Here is a 19,716-nt window from a genome sequence, read left to right on the forward strand (position 1 = left end):
ACTGCAAGGAACAAGGAGTCCTAGAAAGCAGAGGACCACTCATCACCTGTCTGGGATTTATTCAGAGTGAGGCTTGAAGATTTATGTAAATTGCTGGGTAATCACAGAAACATTCAGGAACCACTTCATTGTAAACATTTTTCCCCCTAATGCCTGGTTAACATGGTGCAGCCAAAATTGCTGTCTGAATCCCATCCCATTAAGAGTAGGAGAAAGGCATGGGAAGAAAGATGATCTTGTGATGTTTATTCATGCCTGGAGTTGGCTGACCATTTAGACGATGTGTGACATGGTTTGTTTGTGCAAAGTGGTTTGTGTAGGTGATTGGAAACTAATCTTGCTAAGACTTGTTATATGTCTTGTTTTACTGTTTAGTTTTGTTTTTTTCAAGTGAGACTTTCTCAGGTTTCACCTTCTGATTTCCATGTCAGAAGGAATCGCCCTCACGCTGAAAGCATTGAAATAAGCCTGCCCCTTCCTGCCCTGGCAGTCCCTTCCTGGATTTCAGGTGGTGTCACTGCGGAGGTGAATCGAGTCCCGTCTGAGGGGCGTGACGAGGGTGACTCTTGCTGCATATGATGCTGCACAGGCAGCAGGGAGCAGAGCCGATTGGCTCCTTTTCATTGTTCGGAGCTGCTGTCGTCAGGACCCCGCTCAGCGTCCAGGCCAGATGGAATGTTAGCGTGGTCCTGGTTTGGGCATGTGGTGTCAGTTCCAGCCTGCCGGGAGTCAGAGTAATTCCTTTACTGGAGCTGCATCTCCTGGGCTGACGGTGGCCCCTGGGGTCAGCATAATCACAGGATGAGTCTGACAGTTGCCGCCCACCAGTCCTGCTACTCCTCTGAGTTTGAGTCAGTAAAAACCCTCTGATTAATACTAGGTGACAGAAGGCCAGCCCCAGGGTACACAGTTACAAAAGAAATGCAAAATTCTCACCTTTACATACATACAGCGACTGGAAGTAGGTGAACGGAGAGCCCGTTAGGGAGCCATTTTAAAGAGGCTGCTGTGTATAATTCATCAATCCATCCTTAGCTTAGGTGCGGAAGCAATGTGGTCCTATGCACAGCTTAAGGGTAGCTCCTCTTCCACTGTTTATTTGCTAAGTGAACCCTCTTACAAAGGGATTTCCCTGGTCGTCCAGTGGCTAATACTCCGCACTCCCAGTGCAGGGCCTGGTTCAGTCCCTGCTCAGGGAACTAGATCCCACGTGCCACTGCTAAGAGATGCGTGCCGCGGCTAAAGACTCTGTGTGCCTCAACTAAGACCCTGTGCAGCCAGACAAATAAACACATGAATAAATGAATATTGTAAAAGTAATCTGAAAAAGAATAGATATATGTATAATATAGAACTGAGTGACTTTATGTATACCTGAAACTAATACAGGTATAATACAACTAAGCATAGTTGATGGTAAATCAACTGTCCTTCAATTTAAAAAAATAAGCATAAATTAAAACAATAACCCCAAGGGAAACTTCAGCTCAGGCTCCTCTTTAAGTCCTCGAGTTCCAAATGAAAACACTCCGATTGCATATGCACGCACTCACTGGGTGTCTGTGGCTCTTGGGTGAAAGTCTCCTTTATGCCCTGAAATAAGGTGAGTGTGATTCCTTGGCCAGGTCTGAACTAGAGTGAAATCCCTCCTGTTGTCCCCCTGGGAGGTGTCCTGTGCCTCAGAGAAACCGTTTACTTTGAGCCCGCACTTACTTAACTGCCAGATGTGCAGACTGCCTGGAGTGTTGTCGGTGACATTAGCTTGTACTCACAGCCTTGAACGCTTGTATTGACATCAGGACAAGGAGCCAGGAGGCTTTTAAGCACTTTCCAAACTGTTGGCAGACTATCCTATTGGCTTCTCTTCAGGAGGATCCTATGGAAAAGAGGGAGAAGGTTTACTGGTTAAGGGCTCTGGTTCTTGGGTTGGATTCCTGGGTTCAGCCCCTCATCAGCTGGGTGACCGTGGGCAATTTGCTTAACCTCTCTGCTCCTCAGCAAACTCATCTGCAAAATGGGAAAAATGATAGCAATATCTTAGAAGATTGTTATGTGGGCTGACGAGACCAACAGTGCATCTAACATGCTTATCAGTGTAACATCTCATACTAAGTGAGCACGGTTATTACTGGTGTTGAGGTTATTATTTCTGCCTCTCCGTTCATTTTTCCAACTTCTCACCTTCAGATTCTTGGCAATAAGGGCATCCCTTCGTAGTTGGTAGTCACATGAAACCCTAAGTTACGTTTCCCTGTTTCGCTGAAAGCTGTATGTTTTTCTGTAGGGTCTGAGAAGCATAGGACTTAATGAATAAAAAGGCCTTGGTGTGTATGCACTTCCTATCCTGGCCTTGAAAGGTTTTCTCAGGTTTTGTCTCATCTCCCTTGAGTGTTTCTGTGCAGGGCCCGGGTGACATGAGCCCAGCGTCACAGGTCCGCGAGAGACGTTTGTGGTTTCTCGCCTCGTTGTTTACCTTGCCGCGGGCCTCAGTGTGGCTACACGGTCTGGGACACCTGACAGTCATCCTCTGTGATGGTTGCTCCTCGTGTGCTCAGTCGCTTAGTCGTGTCTGACTCTTTAGGACCCCACGGACTGTAACCTGCCAGGGCCACTGTCCACGGGATTTCCCAGGCAAGAATACTGGAGTGGGTTGCCATGCCCTTCTCCAGGGGATTTTCCCCACCCAGGGATTAAATCCGAGTCTTCTGCCACCTGAGACGCTCCTTGGGGCTATTTTAAAACATGCACGGGCAAGTGTGCACACACACCCACACTTTTTAAATCTTCCTTCTTTCATGGAGGCAATTAGCCTCCACTTGTCTCAGCATTTACTTGACCTGTGACCCTGAGTAAATTTCTTACTCCTTTCAAGCCTCAGTTGCCTCATCTGTAAAGTGGGAATAACCAGAGAGTGAGCCTCACTGGGTTGTTGTGCAGCTCAGTGGCATAATGTGACCTGTTATCCTGGGGTGTGAGGGCGTCAGGGGTCACCAGCAGCCAAGGTCTTTCAGGGAGGGGCTCGCCCTGTGCGAATGACCAGAATTCAGTGGGAGGAAAACTGGGAAACTGATGGAGACGGATTTCCTGTTGTCTCCAGACTGGCCTGGTGGTGATGAAGGGAGAAAGGATGAATAGGTATGCCCCAAGAAAACTCTGTGGGGAGTCTGCGAGAAAACCAAACCTTCTGTGCCTTTTGAACAGATTTGTCCCTGTGAGAACCTAATCTCTAAGTAATGTGTCTTTTCAGTCTGATGCTAATCAGATGTGCCATCTGCTTCAGTGTAAACTGCTTTGGGATCCACATGGCTGGCTTTCCTCTACTTCCAAAACAAACAGGGACAGGGCGGGGCCAGGAAGATGGAGAGACAGGGAGTGAGACCAGCAGGGAGACAGAGAAAGAGACAGAGATCTCACAGAGACTTGGAAACTTCAAGTGTTTATTTTCAGCGAGTGGGATTTTCTTTGGAAACTTTATTGAGAAGTTGTTCTCTGAACTCAAGCATCCCATTTTTCTTTTATGAAGATGTGGTTTCCTTCTTCCCTCTCTTTATATCTGCGGCCCACAGTACCTGGAGCTGCTTGGACCCCCGTTCACAGTGGGTCTCTTTGTCATGGGATGGGTGGACACCCCCGTCCAGCACCCTGAGAGGGCGGCTATTTTTTCTAATTACCGCATCACTGCAGCACTGGCTGGAATGGAGATAAGTCCTCTCGCTCTAACAGTTATTACTTTGCTTGGTGAACTTATGTAACATCTCTGAGCCTCCGGGTTCCGCATCTGAAAAATGTGAGCAGGAATGTGGACGTTAGAATATGAACTTTTGATTTAGGAAATCCTTGTTTGTGATCCTGGCATGATGACTTACTAGCTGTGTTCCTTGAACAAGTAACTTCTTTGAGCTTTCATTTCTTTAGCTATGAATTAGGATTATGCATGTTAAACAGCTAGCAGAGTGCCTGACACAGTTGCTGCTTATTTAATAAAGACATCTATTGCATCCACTGTGTGACCGAAATAACCACAAGAATAACAATGACATTAGCAGCATCATAAAGGGAGAGACATATGATCATTCTAGAGCCAGACATCCTGGAATGTGAAGTCAAGTGGGCCTTAGAAAGCATCACTACGATCAAAGCTAGTGGAGGTGATGGAATTCCAGTTGAGCCATTTCAGATCCTAAAAGATAATGCTGTGAAAGTGCTGCACTGGATATGTCAGCAAATTTGGAAAACTCAGCAGTGGCCACAGGACTGGAAAAGATCAGTTTTCATTCCAATCCCAAAGAAAGGCAATGCCAAAGAATGCTCAAACTACTGCACAATTGCACTCATCTCACGCACTAGCAAAGTATTGCTCAAAATTCTCCAAGCCAGGCTTCAGCAATATGTGAACCATGAACTTTCAGATGTTCAAACTGGATTTGGAAAAGGCAGAGGTACCAGATATCAAATTGTTAATATCCATTGGATAATAGAAAAAGCAAGAGAGTTTCAGAAAAACATCTACTTCTGCTTTATTGTCTACGCCAAAGCCTTTGACTGTGTGGATCACAGCAAACTGTGGAAAATTCTTCAAGGGATGACCTTCAAGCCCACCTGAACTGCCCCCTGAGAAATCTGTATGCAGGTCAAGAAGCAACAGTTTGAATGGGACATGGAACAACAGACTGGTTCCAAAGAGGGAAAGGAGTATGTCAAGGCTGTATATTGTCACCCTGCTTATTTAATTTATATGCCGAGTGCAACATGTGAAATGCCAGGCTGGATCTTCATCAAGCTGGAATCAAGATTGCCGGGAGGAATATCAGTAACCTCAGATATGCAGATGACACCACCCTTACAGCAGAAAGTGAAGAAGAACAAAAGAGCCTCTTGATGAAAGTGAAAGCTCAACATTCAGAAAACTAAGATCATGGCATCTGGTCCCATCACTTCATGGCAAATAGATGGGAAAACAATGGAAACAGTAGAGACTTTATTTTGGGGGCTCCAGAATCACTGCAGGTGGTAACCAGTCAGTCCTAAAGGAAATCAGCCCTTATATTCAGTGGAAGGAGTGATGCTGAAGCTGAAGCACCAATACTTTGACCACCTGATGCAAAGAACTGACTCCTTGGAAAAGACCCTGATGCTGGGAAAGATTGAAGGCAGAAGGAGAGGGGGACAACAGAGGATGAGATGGTTGGATGGCATCACCAGCTCAATGGACTTGAATTTGAATAAGCTCCAGGAGTTGGTGATGGACAGGGAAGCCTGATGTGCTGCAGTCCATGGGGGTCACAAAGAGTCGGACACGACTGAGTGACTGAACTGAACTGATATATAATTTGCAATATAAAACATACATTTGTGATTCCATGGACTGTAGCCTGCTAGGCTCCTCTGTCCATAGGATTTTCCAGGCAAGAATACTGGGGTGGGTTGCCATTCCCTTCTCCAGGGCATCTTCCCAACCTAGGGATCAAATCTGCACCTCTTATATCTCCTGCATTGGCAGGCAGGTTCTTTACCTCCGGTATCACCCGGGAAGCCCATATAGGACATAAACATATATTAAATACTTACAATATCTGGGTTACATAGGTATAATTATCCCCATCTTATAGTGGGCAAACCAAGGCCTAGAGAGTCAAATAATTTTACCCCAGTGAGACCAAGGGTTAGTATACTGGGCTATGTGATTCTGAAGTAATAAGTCAGTCTCTAAATATCAATGGCTTATTTCTCTCTTGTGCAAAGTCTGATAAAGGTCATGAAAGTCATAGCCCTTTTGTCCCTTGTGAGGCTATGCCAGTGGTCCCCCTGACCTGTCTGCAACAGGGAGGAGAAGGAGGGAGAAAGCAGAGCCACCCTCAAGAACCTCAACCTGAAGATGACGCCCCAAGATCCCACCCACAGTCCTTTGCCCAGAACCCATCCTACGTTCCCAGCCCAGCCGTGAAGGAATCTGGGAAGTGAAGGGAGGCACATATAGAATCTGATTACTGTCTCTCTGCTGCTCACGGGCAGCAGTGGTAGAGCTGGACTCGGGGCGCAAATCATTTGAATACCAAAGCTCATTTTCTTTCCACCGTACCATGCTTTGTTCTTGTAGTGAATAAATAGGAGAAGATGTGTTCATTTTCGTGTTGAAAATGCTTCATTGTCCATGTTAGAAATAAGTGCCTCCTTGCTCCTCCTGAGAGTTTTTTTTTTTTTTTTCTTTCTTCCTCACTCCCTGCCCCTGGTCCAAAGGCTGTGCATCTCTCGACGGCTGTGCGTAGGGACCTTTGCCTGAGCAGGAGATGGGACCTCTGACGCCAGTGGTTGCTATGTCACTGCAGGTTTTTAAAGCACAGCTTTCCTTCAGTGACGTGTGGTATAGGCATCCTGCCTGGGACTTGGCATGCCCACGTCAGGCTGGGTGCTAAGACTGTTGTGAAGGAAAGGGCTGTATGGAATAAGCCCTCTTCCTCAAGGGGCATGCTCTCGCCTCCTGACTGGCTCCTCATCCTTCCTGGCACCATACATGCCCTTCCACGATTCTTTCCTCCATCAGCGCTGCCTGGCATACCTTCTAATACCCATGCCCATTCTCTACTCCCAGCCCTAGATACACTAACTAGTAATTCCACTGATCCCTTTAAGATCTTCAGTTTTAGGCACCTGGGTTGTTTTGACTTTTTTAATTTGGAAGAATGTCTACTAAGAACATTTTTGTACATTTTTGGTAAATGTTTGAGAGTCTCTTTGAGGCACATAACTACTAGTAGATTTGCTTGGCCATGTATGGCAGTCACTCAGTCGCGTCCGACTCTTTGCGACCCCATGGACTATAGCCCACTAGGCTCCCCCATGGACATGCGACCCCATGGACTATAGCCCAGTAGGCTCCCCCATGGACATGCGACCCCACGGACTATAGCCTACTAGGCTCCTCTGCCCATGGGATTCTCCAGGCAAGAACACTGGAGTGGGTTGCCATTTCCTTCTCTAGCTTGGTCATAGGATATCTGAATCTTTAACTTCAGGAGATACTGCTAAACTGTTTTCCATTAATTTACTCTCCCACCAATAATTCATGAAAATTATTATGTGGATCTGGATTCTCTTCAACACTTGATATAGCCCCAATTAAAAAAGCTGCCAATAAAACGGATATAAAATATGTCATCCCTGTTTCAATTTGCAGTTTCTTGATCGCCAACGATGCTGGAAATCTTTCCTTAGCTTCTTTGCCTTTAGTGCTTCATATCTATACTATGTCTGTCGTGTCTTCTGGCTGTTTTGTGGCAGGGGTGGTTGTATTTTCTTATTGACTTGCAGGATATCCTATATATTCTTCATACTCACGTTTTGCTGATTTTGTGTATTATGAGAAGCTTCTCCCTGCTTGCAACTTGTCTTTTCACTTAACATTTTTTTCATTTCTTACTCTCAATATCAATTTATCCATCATTTTAATAGTCAAATCTTTTTGTGTCATCTATAAGAAATACTTCTCAATCCCATTCTGAAAGATTTTCATTTGTAACTTTTCTAAGAATGTCAGTTTTATTTTGGGTACACAAGTCCTTAATCGATCTAGAGAGCTTGTGTTTTCTGTATGGTGTGAGGTAGAGGTCTGATTCTGTCTTTTTTGCCTTTAGGCCACATAGTGTTCCTTGTTTCATGTGTTGGGCAGTCTTTTCTTTCTCCATGTCAACATGATTTTGCATTTCCAAGACATTGCTCTTCCATGGGGACTTGAGGGCAGGGCTGCTGAAGCCTGCATTCAATCCTGGTCCACGGTGTGCAGTTTCTCTGTGCTAGTACTGCTTGAGTGTGGAAGCATCAGGAGGGTCAGGAAAAGGGGTACCTGCTCCTCCCTAAAGCGGAAGTGTTAGTCCCTCAGTCGTGTCTGACTCTTTGCGACCCCATGCGTATAGCCCACCAGGCTCCTCTGTCCATGAAATTCTCCAGGCAAGAATACTACAGTGGATAGCCATTCCCTTCTCCAGGGAGTCTTCCCAAACCAGGGATCGGACCCACGTCTCCAGCATTGCAGGCAGATTCTTTGCCATCTGAGCCACCAGGGAAGCAGGCCCCAGATTAGGCATCCTAGGAACTATGTCAGTTCAGTTCAGTCGTTCAGTCATGTCCAACTCTTTGTGACCCCATGGACAGCAGCACTCCAGGCTTCCCTGTCCATCACCAACTCCCAGAGCTTCTTCAACTCATGTTCATTGAGTCGGTGATGCCATCCAACCATCTCAGCCTCTGTCATCCCCTTCTCCTCCTGCCTTCAATCTTTCCCAGCATCGGGGTCTTTTCCAAACTATGTACCCAGACATAATCCAGGTTTGGACCTTCTCAGTTTTGAAAACCTGAGATGGTTTCTTGAAACTGTCACTTTTCTTTTTATTTGTTTCTGTGGGGCCGTGCTGGATCTCCGTTGCTGCGTTGACTTTTTCTCTAGTGCAGCAAGTGGACTGCTCGTTGTGGTGGCTTCTCCTGCTGTGGAACAGGACTCTAAAGTGCACAGGCTCCAGTAGTTGCAGCTTCTGTGCTCCAGAGCACAGGCTCAGTAGTTGTGGCACATGGGCTCAGTATTCCGTGGTGTGTGAGATCTTCCTGGATCAGGAATCGAACCCGTGTCTCCCTCATTGGCAGGTGGATTCTTTACCACTGAGCCACCAGGGAAGCCTGATCATTTTTCTTATAGTAAGAAATTTCTTGGGTCCATGGGGCAAACTTCTTTTAGTTTCTTTAGGTATCTGATAGAAAGAGCATGCAGCTGAGAGTAAGGAGACCTGAGTAATAGCAACAACAATAATGTCAGCAGTGGCAGCTGTAGGTGAGGTTTACGAGCGCTTATATACACTAGGCACTCAACAAACACAAATGGACATTATCTCACTTACAGCACAGCTGTGTGGTCTTCGACAACTCACTGAACTTCTGTAGAACATCTATAAAATCATGAGATTGTGCAAGATTTTTCAGAGCTCTACCAACACAAAAATCTATGATTTAAAAAAATCATTCCCTGAGTGACAGAGACCATAGTGCTGAATCTTTCTAATACCATTTAGTGCCTTCCCCCATATATCGCTCCTAAAACTTCTAAATGTCCTGCTAGAGCTGGAAGTGAGGAATGAGGATATTTTATAGAAGGTTAAACAGATGCAGGAAAATGGCATGATGCCCTCAAGATCACACAGCAAGGCACAGAATCCTGAAAATGGTAAAAGAATTTATTTACTGCAGCCAATTTATTTTTTTTGAGAAAGAGCCGTTGAGTTCTGAGGATCTAAGATTTTTCTCCTCCGAGCATTTGGAGGCATCACAGATCTTCAAGTAGGGGCTTGCCCCTCCCACCTACAGTGGCACAAAGCTACCCCCCAGTCCCAGAGTGTCTCCTCTGCATTTGGAGATCTGAGAAGGGGCTGCTGCTCACAACTCTTTCCTTTTCAATGTGACTGATAACAGAATTAAGTCTCAGAAAGAAACCTTCAGATCTAGAATCAGAGAAGACAGTGATCTAATAAGCTGCAGAACAAATCCAAGAGAGATTTATTAAACTATTCTCTCTCTTTTTTTTTTTTTGCTGAAGTAAAAAAATAAAAAATGTTGGCATACAATCAAAGAAAAGAGTCCCTCTTGAACCTCCCCAAATACTTAGAATAGCAGCTTTTAATGACATTACGGAATACAGTTTAATTGAGGGCGGGGATGTGGGGCCCAGAATCCCAGATCACTTCTTTAATGACACTCCAAATCAACTCTTTTGCAATTAAGAAAAAAATTATCCTCATTAAAACTAGAGAAGAGCAAAATCAGACTGTTCTTATACCTTTTGATTCATGTTCCATGGGATATTTTCCAATTTTGCAATAACTGTATAAGTAGAAACACATGAAAGGAAGGAGTTTATATAAATCTTTAAAAAACTATGTTTACTCCAAATGTTTTTGTTTTCATTTTGAAGTTACAGTTAGAGGTGGTTTGAATGATAGTGAGGCAGGTTTCAGAATGTTTGGAGATTTTTATGTTGACCTGTTAAAGTTTGATTTTGCTGGTTTTTTCCTCCATATTTTCCTAGAATAGGAGAAAGTTTCCTTATGACCATGATACAGTTGAAGACCAGGTGCAGATTTATTTCCGTTCCAGTAATATTTGTTGAAAATCTAAAAATGTAGCAAGACTGTGCTATGGGAAATGTGAAAGAAGTATATACTAAATAATGTCATGGTTATCATTTATTTAACCATTATTTTGTTCCAGGTGCTACACTAAGCTTTTTCACACATTAACTAATCTTATCATGAAGACTTCCCTGTAAACTGTAGGTAACAATATCCCCATTTTAGAGGTGAGGAAACTGAAGGTTAGAGGGGTGGAGAAACTTGCCACGAGTCATAAACCAAGGAGCGTGGCAAGGCTAGGATTCCAGATGGGGTTTGTTTGATTTCAACATGCACCATCTACGGCTGTGCAAAGTGGCATCTGGAAGAAAAGGTTTCCTGTCCTACCAGGGAGCTTACAGAGAAGGCGATGGCACCCTGCTCCAGCACTCTTGCCTGGAAAATCCCACAGACAGAAGAGCCCTGTATGCTTTTCAGTCCATGGGGTCGCCAAGAGTCGGACACGACTGAGCGACTTCGCTTTCACTTTTCACTTGCATGCATTGGAGAAGGGAATGGCAACCCACTCCAGTGTTCTTGCCTGGAGAATTCCCACGGACGGGGGAGCCCAGTGGGCTGCCATCTATGGGGTCGCACAGAGTCGGACACGACTGAAGCGACTTAGCAGCAGCAGCAGCAGGGAGCTTATGGTTGGGAGAGAAAAGACTTACCCCAAAGATCTTCAGACTTGAGCCTGCATAGGTTATGAAGGTAACAGAAATGAAGGAGCAGAGTGATAGTTATTATGGCATTTTATAGAACCTAAGCAAATGTATTATATTAATATACACATACATATATATACATAAAATTAATGTCATCATCAGTTATATTTTTTATAACAGATTTTCCATTTGCCTAGTAAACCTGTGAAACTTTCTTTACTTCATAAAGAAATATGATTCCTTTCATTTTTTCCCCCTAAAACACAGTGCCATTTGTTCAGTCATTCATTTCCCCACCTTTGAGAGAGAAATATACAGAGAAGTATTTCTTTACTACTAAGGAAATGCATGTGGAAATGATCAGTCCACACTCAGCTCAGAGTGGGGAGCAACAGGGAGTGGTGAGGACTGGAGAAGGGCATGGAATTGGGTATATTGGACAGCTGGGAACCAATGCCAAGTGATTGTTAGCAGGTCAGTATGTGGGCTCAATGCTACCTAATCTCTTTTTTTTTTTCAAAGAGAAGTCCTCCAAATGGTTTTTAAAGGAAAACTTGGTGATTTATTTTTTAAATGTTATTTTTCAGGCTGAGTAAAATCTGCATATGGATCCAGCGCAGCAGTGTCTGGTGTAAATTTATGATTTACAGGGTTTTTAATAATTTATAGGGTTTTAATAAACTTTTATAAATTTATAGAGCTATTTACAAGTAATCCCATAAGAATGACTACTACTGAAATTCAGTGAGAATAGTGCTTTTGGAATGTTGAGGACAAGAAGAGGCAGGGTGTCAGCTGAATTGTGAGGGCTTGTGAGGGTGGTACAGGCCGTCTCAGAGAGCAGTCTTTGGGGAGACCTTGTATAATCGGGGCAGGAGCACCGTCCCATTGCAGACCACTGTCTTTCAAGCTGTAAGAGAACCCCAGGTTCCTCCCTGCCTGACATACTCCCTGACTAATGAGGGCCTCAGATCACACCATAAGCTCTAATTATGAGGTCTCTTGGGAATGCTGGACCAGTGCAGGAAAAATGACATTTATTGTTATATAAATTAATATTATCAAAATATTGTGTGCTTTTTAACAACATTTAGAAGTAAATAAAAACCCCTATGAACTCATGATTTGGAGGTAACCGTTATTAGTCTTCCTCTCTTTTGTATCATATATTATGTATAACTGGGATAATGTTTTACCAGGTTTTTAACCTGCTGCTTTCTCGGAGGATAATTAGGAACCTTTTCCCATGCCATTTTTAAGGACTTTGCACTCTGTTGTATAGATGGCCTATAATTGACTTCACTATTTTCCTATTTAGGGACATTTGAGTTCATTTAATTTTGTGCTAGACAAAAGTATTGGAATTCACTGTCTTGGTCAACAAATGGATGTCCTTTGTGCTTGTTATGTCTTCACTGTTCATGAACCCAGCTTTCCTAGTGCTTGCCTAGGGTTTTGACTCTGCCTTCTTCCTCCTCTTACAGACATACACACACACTCACACACAGGAGTTTTCTTCCTCCTCGTGTGGTAGACGCAGTGCAGTGCAGGCCATGTTGTCCTCTCTTAAAGAGCTGCAGCAGCATGTTCCTACTGCGGAATGCCATGTTTTCACAGCCCACCATCATCCTGGGTGGTAGCGGTTGTGTCTGTGTCTGGACCTTCTCCTTAATACCAGGCACTTAAGTGCAACCACACTGAGATCCCTCGTTAGCTTTGGCAGCCAAGGTGGATTTGCTGAGCGTGGCACCCTCCAGGCTGGAGTGGCTGCCCTAGAGGAGACACCAGAGTAAAGAGGGAAACCAGTCATCCAAAGGCAAATGAGGCTCTAATTATGGCTTTAGCTAAAGAGGGTAAAAGTATTCGAGGAGAGACATCTCATTTCTGAAGTAGATACAGTCCAGGGCAGTTGTTCAAAGCAAAGTCTTGGATCAAGTCCTGATTTTGCTGCCTTGACCAAGACACTTCATATCTAGAGCGTCCAATTCCTCATCTGTCAAATGGGGACAATCTAGGACATTTATCTCATTGGTTTACTGTGAGGATTACATGAGATGATGCCTGGGAGAGGCTGGGAAGGGTCTGACCTTGAGTGAGGACTCATAAATGGAGTCAATGCCATCAGTAACCCTTACTAGTATTACCAGTATTCTTAATCATCTAACAGCAGAACTGTTTGATGTGGAATATGGAACTGGAGCTCAGGAGACCTGAATTCTCTGCTCTGCAGTTCTCTCTCTACTCCGACTTAGAAGTGAATGAATCTCTGAGTTTTATTTTCCTTGTCTTTCACATGAGAAGCTTGGATTAGAGGCTACATCAGAGGCTACATTAGAGGCTACATCTTTTCACTTGGAGATTTGTGGACCTATGTGTGCTGAGAACTATATATCATCCTCTTCATGGAGCCTTCTGTTCCCCCATCTTATAGGTGCTATTATTACCTCCTGTTTTTATCTCCTATTTTATCTCCTATTATTATCTCCTCAGGTACTGAGGTTGAGACTTAGGCAGGAAGCTGGGATTCAACCCCAGGCTCCTGGTTCAGTTCAGTTCAGTCACTCAGTCATGTCAGGCTCTTTGTGACACATGGATTGTAGCACACCAGGCTTCCCTGTCCACCACCAACTTCCAAAGCTTGCTCAAACTCATGTCCATCGAGTCAGTGATGCCATCCAACCATCTCATCCTCTGTTGTCCCCTTCTCCTCCTGCCTTCAATCTTTCCCAGCATTAGGATCTTTTTCAATGAGTCAGCTCTTTGCATCAAGTGGCCAAAGTATTGGAGCTTCAGCTTCAGCATCAGACCTTCCAATGAATATTCAGGATTGATTTCCTTTAGGATGAACTGGTTGGATCTCCTTGCAGTCCAAAGGACTCTCAAGAGTCTTCTCCAACACCACAGTTCAAAAGCATCAATTCTTCAATGCTCAGCTTTTTTTATTTCCAGCTCTCACATCCATACGACTATGTATGGAAATACCATAGCTTTGACTAGATGGACCTTTGTTGGCAAAGTAATATCTCTGCTTTTTAATATGTGTAGGTTGGCCATGGCTTTTCTTCCAAGGAGCAAGCGTCTTTTAATTTCATGGCTACAGTCACCATCTGCGGTGATTTTTGAGCTCAGGAAAATAAGTCTGTCATTGTTTTCCCATCTATCTGCCATGAAGTGATGGAACCAGATGCCATGATCTTCGTTTTTTAAATGTTGAGTTTTTAGCCAGCTTTTTCACTCTCCTCTTTCACTTTCATCAAGAGGCTCTTTAGTTCCTCTTCTCTTTTTGCCTTAAGGGTGGTGTCATCTGGGTATCTGAGGTTATTGAAGTCCATTCTATACTTAATTGTCTGCATGTCGCAGCATTCAGGGTAGTGACTGGTAGTACACTTGTGTTAAAGGCATTTGTTGGCTGTGCTCCAGGCTTTTGAGCAACAGGGATGGTGGTGAAGCTTGGGGCTTTGCGCGCACTGCACACTTGTCTCTTTTACTCGGTCCTCCCTAATGTAAACACAAAAGTCCAGAAGGAGACTCTTGTCAGACTTTGGGGGCAGCTCCTGATACCTCAGCTCTATTTAACATAAATGAAACTGATAAACACTTACTCTACAGGACAGGTGGGGTTATTTTGTGATTTACCTGAAGGATTATATGTACACATGTACATTAAAGAACTTAGCACCACTGGGTGGATCCAATGTCTGAGCTAGAATGGGTATTAACAGCCAGCTGCCCACAGATGGTCCAGTGCAGCAATTCAGAGAACCTCTGCAGAGGGCTCACACTTGCATGTACAGCAAGCTGGCCTACTTCCCACTGCATCTACCAGACTAGCTGCTCTCTCCCTGTCCTTCCTAAGAGCAGTGGACGCTCTCATAGGCCCCAGCCCTCTTCGGCCCGCTCTCCCTCCTTCCCCACCCCTCACTGTCTCTAACCAAGACTATTTGACTTAAATAAAAGATAGAAATCTCTGGAGAATTAATCTGGCTCTGATTAGGGATGCTGATAGTATGTAGGGGGAGGCTGTTGTTTCATGGATGGGGCAGGGAGTACATGGAAACTGTGCTTTCTATTCAGCTTTGCTATGAACTTAAAACTGCTCTAAAAATAAAGCCTAGTTTTAAAATCTTAAAAACGCAGTAAACACACAAACACACACAAGCGCACAAGCAAAGTGCTCTGCCTCTCATGCCGTCTATTTTGCAGAGGATGGGGAAAGGTGCTGGAAGGTTAAGTGGTTCTCTCAAGGTCAGTGAGTTGCCCACATGCCAACTGTATCACTGAAAGTGTGACTCTAGCATGGCTGGGTCCTTTTCTTTCTGGTTTAAGGACACGTGGTGCCTTATGGAGGTGGCAAGGGAATGAATTCCTTTTCATTGCCCGTACCCATGACTGAGGGACTTTATCTTCGCTGGCTCTCAATATCCCTGTCCTGCCACAAAACCCTGGAGGAATCACAAAATGATGAGGTGGTGGTTCGGGCCGCCCTGTTCCCACCCCACTGCCCACAAGCTCCCAGCCGTGCAGGTCTAACGTCCCCCGTCTGTGTTTCCCACCCCACTGCCCACAAGCTCCCAGCCGTGCAGGTCTAACGCCCCCGTCTGTGTCTCCATCTCTCTGTCCCTGTTGCCCACCCCACCCCTCAATCTTCCCAGGCAGCATCTTCTTTAAATCTGCTCTCTTCAGCTCCATCCTGGAGGAAGCCCGCCTTGCCCCTTTCCCTGTTTGTAAGCCTGCTTCAGGCACTAACTGATTTTCAGCCAGGCTCTCCTCTGCCATGCCCTGGGGCTGCAGGATGTGCGGTAGGGGTAGTGATGGGCTAGAGGCCCCGCAGAGAGAGTGTGGGCTGTAGGAAGTCATCCTGTGTCATTTTCCCTCCTAGAGAGAGCTACAGCTAATTTCCTTTCTGGGTCATCTAAGATGTAGGCACACTGTGCCAAGGGGAGCACTGTTACCATTATTTTTCTGATTCTTTCCCATCTAGCTTGAGCCCTTTTTGTCCTGACAGTTGCCACTCTACTCTGGTTGCAACTGGTTCTGTTACCCACCAGGGACAGAGTCAGCCCTGATGAGGTTTTTAAATTTTAAGCTTCACTACCCACCACCCTACAAATAATAAAAGTGTATTTCTTCATTTTACTTTTTGAAAAGGTGTATTTATTTATTTGGCTATGCTGGGTCTTCGCTGCTGCACATAGGGCTGTATCCAGTCGCGGCAAGCGGGAGCTACTCCCTAGTTGCAGTGCCTGGGCTTCTCATTGCGGGGCTTCTCCTGTTGCAGAGCACGGGCTCTAGGGCGCTCAGGCTCAGTAGTTGTGGCTGGCAGGCTCTGGAGTAGGGGCCCAGTGGCTGTGGCTCGTGGATGTAGTGCTCTGCAGCATGTGGAATCTTCCCAGATCAGGGATGGAACCAGTGCCTTCTGCATTGCAAGGCAGACTCTTAACCACCAGGCCACACACACATATATAAAATATAATATATATTTTAAGGTATGTTGGATCATTCTAACACATCTTCCTCTAGTGAATCTTTGCTGGCTCTCCCAAACAGATGGAAAAGTTTGAACTCCTCCTCTCATGATGATGAAGTAAAAGAATCTGGCAGCCAGTACAGTACCTCTACTCTAATGGCATCTGGGCTTCTGTTGTGGCTCAGCTGGCAAAGAACCTGCCTGCAATGCGGGAGACCTGGGTTTGATCCCCGGGTTGGGAAGATCCCCTGGAGAAGGGAAAGGCTACCCACTCCAGTATTCTGGCCTGGAGAATTCCATGGACTCTGTAGTCCATGGGGTCGCCAAGAGTCGGACACGACTGAGCAACTTTCACTTCGCTTCATTTCACAGTACCTTTGACTTCCTTGATAACTCAGTTGGTAAAGAATCTGCCTGCAATGGGGGAGACCTGGGTTTGATCCCTTGGTTGGGAAGATCCCCTGGAGAAGGTATTCTAGCCTGCAGAATTCCATGGACTGTATAGTCCATGGGGTCACAAAAAGTCAGACACATTCATTCTCAAAGTGCCTTTGGGCCTGGTACGCTGGCAAGCTTCTGCCCACATAGGGGATTTCTTACTAGTTCACACTTAGCTTATCACAAGTCAAACAAATGCAATGAGAATCCCCATGTTCTGGATCTGAGAGACCCTCCTCCTTCTGACACTTCTCAGATTTTCCTTGTATTTGCTTAGTACAGCCTTCTGGAGCTCAGGTAAAGAGTGTTTTCTCCATTCCAAATAATTGGCACCTAGTAGGTGCTCAGTAAGTGTTTAAAGGGCAAAGGAGCCTTAAGGAAGGTAGATAACATAGTTTATTGGAGGAAGCACTGTAATACGAGTTGGAAGATTTAAACTCTACTCCAGGAAAGCTACCAATGACCTACATGACCTTGGACAAACCACTTACCCTCTCCAGCCTCCATTTCTCCTGTGTATCATTAGAGAGTTGAATCTCTAACATCCTGTCCATCTCTGATAGTGGGTGAGTCTGTCTTGATAGAACAGCATGGGAAAAGTGGCAGCAACTTCAAGTACGACTAACTACTTAGAAAGCATTTAGTTATCCTGGGGTTTTGAGGGTCCTGGTGTCAGCCTGACATGAATGACACGGATGGACTCCTTGTGTTCAGATGTATTCTGGGTGGTGTATTGCCCACACAGGCCATAGTGAATCCATGGCCTGACACTGAGAGGTTTATCTGAACTGGCTCTATGTTTCCTGGCTAGAGGGACCTGGGCCTTACCAGTCTTCTGAACCCCTGGAGAAGGAGGGAGCAATCCAATTACTCAGTTGAATTTTTCTCTCCATGCAAATATTTCTATGGGTCTAAGAAGATTGCTTTTTGCCAGGCTTGCCCCTGCCCGTGTCCCTGATTTGCCAGAACCTAAGGGTACAGTCCCATCACTTCATGGGAAGTGGATGGGGAAACAGTGGAAACAGTGTCAGACTTTATTTTTTTGTGCTCCAAAATCACTGCAGATGGTGACTGCAGCCATGAAATTAAAAGACGCTTACTCCTTGAAGGAAAAGTTATGAACAACCTAGATAGCACATTCAAAAGCAGAGACATTACTTTGCCAACAAAGGTCCATCTAGTTAAGGCTATGGTTTTTCCTGTGGTCATGTATGGATGTGAGAGTTGGACTGTGAAGAAAGCTGAGCACCAAAGAATTAATGCTTTTGAACTGTGGTGTTGGAGAAGGCTCTTGAGAGTCCCTTGGACTGCAAGGAGATCCAATCAGTCCATTCTGAAGGAGATCAGCCCTGGGATTTCTTTGGAAGGAATGATGCTAAAGCTGAAACTCCAGTACTTTGGCCACCTCACGTGAAGAGTTAACTCATTGGAAAAGACTCTGATGCTGGGAGGGATTGGGGGCAGGAGGAGAAGGGGACGACAGAGGATGAGATGGCTGGATGGCATCACTGACTCGATGGACGTGAGTCTGAGTGAACTCTGGGAGGTGGTGATGGACAGGGAGGCCTGGCGTGCTGCAATTCATGGGGTCGCAAAGAGTCGGACACGACTGAGCGACTGAACTGAACTGAACTGAAGGGTGCAGTGGGAGGCTTGGTTTTCTTTGGTTTGGTTTATCAGTATTCTGGGCTCTCCTCTGATTGCAGGTGCAGGTTTAAAAATCAATTACAGTCCAGGTAGCAAGAGGTTTACTACAGCACTCTGCTATCTTCTGGAGGCCTGTGCCGAGAAAGCAGGGCCCAGGTATCTCTTAGGAAAGTCTTTGCTGTTTCGGAGGCCTATAGTGAGTTATAAATCTTGATAGATGGTGGGACCAGTCTGAGAACAGCAAAGTGGTTCATACTGTGGTTCAGCAGGAAAAGGATAAAATAATTCTCTGAGCGTGAGATGTGTTGTTGTTCCGTCTTCCTTATTCATCAGGAAATCTGGGCCATACGTACATCAAGAGATGGACCCTAGCGTTTGTGGAGTGGAGCAGGAGAGATGGTTTTCTTGCTCTTGTTCCCAGGGAGAGACCAGCTCTGGCCTCCAGGCTCCTTCCTTGTGGCCGGGCTTGTTACGGGGTTTCAGTTCCCGTGCCTGAATCTGGCCAGTCACTCCTTTCTTCCTGTGTCACCCACTTAGGGGGTGATGCCGGGAGCCCTGCACCGTTTCTGTCTCCTGGTTGGCCCTGGGAAACGGGAGCATTCTCGAAGCGCACTGTTGTAGGGGTGCACGGCTTCACGTGCTTCTTTCCATGCCTGAGAGGGTCGGGAATGAGGGGCCCAAGAGAGAAGGAGGAGAACTGCCCTGGAGCAGGTTCGGTTCATTCAACAACCACTCTCAGGGCTCTGGTTCTCAGCTCTCTTCCAGCTCTGCTCTGCCCGCTCTTGCCTAGGGGAATTCATCCACTCTGTGGCTCCGTGGCATTTCGATGCTTACAAATGGCAACCTTAATCTTTAATCCATGTCTTTGCTTTCACCTCAGTACCCGTATCTTTGCCCCTCTGACATCTCAAATTCATACAGAATAGATGAGGCCACCTTTTTAACAGAGAGGCAGTGTTGAGAACAGGTTTTCCAATTCAATAAATATTTATTGATCCTCTGCTATAAACAAAACATTGGATACCCATTTAGAAAATACAAAGTTGGTAAAAAATATGGTGATTTCCTCAAGGAGCTTGCCTTCATTTACAAAATGAGGCACTCTGTTTAAATGTAAGATGAACATTCCATAGTGGAGATATAAGCCAAGTGCTGTGGGACTTGAAAGGAGAGCTAAATGATGTTCAAGTCTTTCTTGTTTTTTACAAAATCTAAAAAATTATTTTAAAAACCATAAGAAACATGAGAGCTTCAGAATTGTGAATATTCAGCCTTTCTCAATTTGTTAAACTAAATTTTGCTAATCTCTGATTTATTTATTTATTATGATTTGCTTTTGACCCCAAGTGTA

At 45.1% G+C, this 19,716-nt stretch overlaps 1 protein-coding gene across 2 annotated transcripts in view; it reads left to right on the forward strand.

Moving 5' to 3' along the window:
• DOCK2 (dedicator of cytokinesis 2) overlaps window positions 1–19,716 on the forward strand; it is a 458,739-nt gene that overhangs the window by 131,421 nt on the left and 307,602 nt on the right. The window lies entirely within an intron of this gene.

This window comes from Bos javanicus, chromosome 20 (assembly GCF_032452875.1).
Source record: "Bos javanicus breed banteng chromosome 20, ARS-OSU_banteng_1.0, whole genome shotgun sequence".
NCBI lineage: Eukaryota > Metazoa > Chordata > Mammalia > Artiodactyla > Bovidae > Bos > Bos javanicus.